The sequence below is a fragment of the Myotis davidii genome, unplaced genomic scaffold (assembly GCF_000327345.1).
Source record: "Myotis davidii unplaced genomic scaffold, ASM32734v1 scaffold199, whole genome shotgun sequence".
Lineage (NCBI taxonomy): Eukaryota > Metazoa > Chordata > Mammalia > Chiroptera > Vespertilionidae > Myotis > Myotis davidii.
Window position 1 is genome coordinate 1,861,622 of NW_006290680.1, and position 2,912 is coordinate 1,864,533.

At 34.6% G+C, this 2,912-nt stretch overlaps 1 protein-coding gene across 1 annotated transcript in view; it reads right to left on the reverse strand.

Moving 5' to 3' along the window:
* CHD6 (chromodomain helicase DNA binding protein 6) overlaps positions 1 to 2,912 on the reverse strand; it is a 127,364-nt gene that overhangs the window by 74,482 nt on the left and 49,970 nt on the right. The gene's annotated exons all lie outside the window — the stretch shown is intronic.

A 2,912-nucleotide genomic window follows, 5' to 3' on the forward strand; every position in this document is an offset into this window, starting at 1 on the left:
GAGCGACCAGTCGCTATGACAAGCACTGACCACCAAGGGGAAAATGCTCAATGCAGGAGCTGCCCCCTGGTGGACAGTGCACTCCCACAGCCAATCTCCTGTGGCCGGCCATCCTCCCCTGGTCCCTCCCCCCAGCCTGCTGGCCAACCTGCGGCCCTCTCCCCAGCCAGCAGTCCCCAATTGGGATTGGGCGAGATGGTCCTGATAGCCGGTCAGGCCTAGGAACCCCACCTGTGCATGAGTTCATGCACCGGGCCTCTAGTGAAAAATAAAATCCAAGAAAATTCTCCAGAGCTGATGAACTTAGATTTCAGACAGGAAAAACTACTTAGTATCTAATTCAATGCATCCCATACAAAAAAACAGTTCATTGTAAAACTTCTCAGCACTGGGACAAAGAGGATATATCAAAGCTTCTAAACAGAAAAAAAAAGTCACATACACAGACTGAGAATCAGAAGGGCAAGGCTTTGAACTTCTAAACCACAACCCTGGATGCGAGAAGACAATGAACTAATAACTCTTCAAAATTCTGTGGGAAAATTACTTCTAATTTAGAAACTCAAACCCAGCCAAACTATTACTCAAGAATGAGAGTAGACGGCAAACATTTCAAAGTTTCAAAATTCACTTATCATTCACCCTTTCTCGGAAGCTGCCAGAAGAGGTACATGGGATCCACCAATAAGGAAATCTGATTCAAGTGGGAAGGAAAGAAACTTGTCAGCATGATGAAGGAAGGGAGATAACAGATGACAACTGTGTACTAGGTGAGAAGAGCCCTGCACAGAGAGGAGCATGTTAGAAGGTCCCAGGAGAGATGGACCTGAGAAGATGAAACTGATGTGCTTGACCGCCACAAGAGGAGATTTAGGCAACCAAGGTAAACTTTGGAGCTGAATTATAATAACTACACAGAAAAATAAGCAATGAAATAAAAAGCTAATTTTTAGCTTCAGGGGAAAAAAATTATGCACTAAAGGGTACTACATGAGTAAGCTGTAATTTAGCATTTACGTAAGTCCTAATAAACACTGAACATTACTCTAATCTGAAGTAATATGTGGCATTTTGGGAAGATGGGAGGACAGGGAGTTGCACATGTGGCATTTACATAGTGAGAACAGATAATATCTAAAACTGAGAAAAAATTATAACCATTAACATTTTTTAGATATAGCTATAAATACCAAAAGAAATAGCATAAAGAGTTTAAAGTAATTAATTGTTTCTGAGGGTGGAAAAACTCAGGGGCGAGCAGGGATTAAATTAGGAAATGCAATTTTTCATAAGTCTAATAGAATAATTTGCCTCTTTAAGTTATGTTGAATGCATAACTTTGATGAAAATAAAAACTGAATTAGCCCTGGCCAGTGTGGCTCAGTTGGTTGAGAGTTGTCCCATGCACAAAGAGGTTGCTGATTCAATTCCCAGTCAGGGCACATGCCTGGGTTGTGGGCTCAATCCCCAGTAGGGGTCTTGCAGGAGGCAGCCGATTGATGTTTTTCTCTCTCTCTAAAATTAATAAAAACATAAAAAAAACTGAATTAAAAAGAGAAGAGTAATGATGATATTAAACCCAGAAGAACTCTGTTAGGTGCTATCAGGATGAAGAAACTATAAAAGAAACACCTCAGAATATTCATGTGATGTAATGGTTAACAGTGAATGAAGGCTATTTAAGCATATTAATTTAGTCATTTAAATTTATTTAAAGCTGTTTTAAGGTGGAGAGATTTAACTATTATAAAATTTAAAACTTCTGGGAATAAAGTAAACATACAAAAGCCCACATCCATAAGTAAAAAGTCAAAAACAATACTGGGGAAATATATACACCATATTCTTAAGTAAACAAACAATTCTTAGAAATTAATAAACGAAGACAAAGAGCAAGAGCAAATAGAGAAAGAACATGAACAATTCATAAAAAAGCAGAATAAAGATATATGAAAAAAATTCACACAATAATCAGAAATACAAACTAAATCATAATTTAAATATCTACAGGGGTTTTGAAAATGTGTATTAAATGCTTTTAAAAATGTACATCAGAATTGGTCCTAAGGAAATAACTGGCAACATTTACAATTAATGTAAAGGGATATTCAGAGTTTCTTAAAGTACTGAAAATTTGAAAACAACCCATAAGACAGAATAAGAATATCAGACAGATCACCAAAACTGTGTCGTAGGAAAATAATTAAAAGAAAAGATTTCATAATATATTAAATAAAAATACGAGTTACAAAGTAGAATGTAGAATATTTAAACAAGTCAACAACAAAGCTAAATATATGTATGAACAAAGAAAAACGACTAAGAAGATAAATACCTAAGTCTGAATGGGGGCTTTGGGCAGGCGTTGGTGTTATATGTGCCATATTATCAAAAGAAACTGTATTACTTAAGTAATTTGAAAACAAAATAAGCAATAAATGATAAATAAAAATAGCATAAAGGGAGCTAAATAAAGATATGCTACTTAATAAAAGTGTTAATTAGGGGAGGGAAGAGGCATATGTAATACTCTGTAATACTTTAAGCAATAAAACAAAATTTAAAAAATAATAATAAAAAAATAAAATAAAAAAAGTGTGTTAATTATACTGTTACTCATTTTGGGGGTTCTCTAAAAAAACTGAAAACTACGAGTTGTTTTGTATATATTTTGAAGAGTAAGATAATATATTTATGAAAAGCAAGTGTTCTGGCAATGGGTTCCTATTCTAAAGTGAGTTCCAATTTCAAGGAATTATTTATGTAACTATTAAATGTCAGCATAACCCATAACTAAATTTGCCATTTAATACTCTTCTAGAAATTACATGTTAGAAGACCAAACAGAATCTTTCAGGACAAGAATATTTAAGACAACTGAGATTTGTTATGATTTTACTTTAAGAAAACAA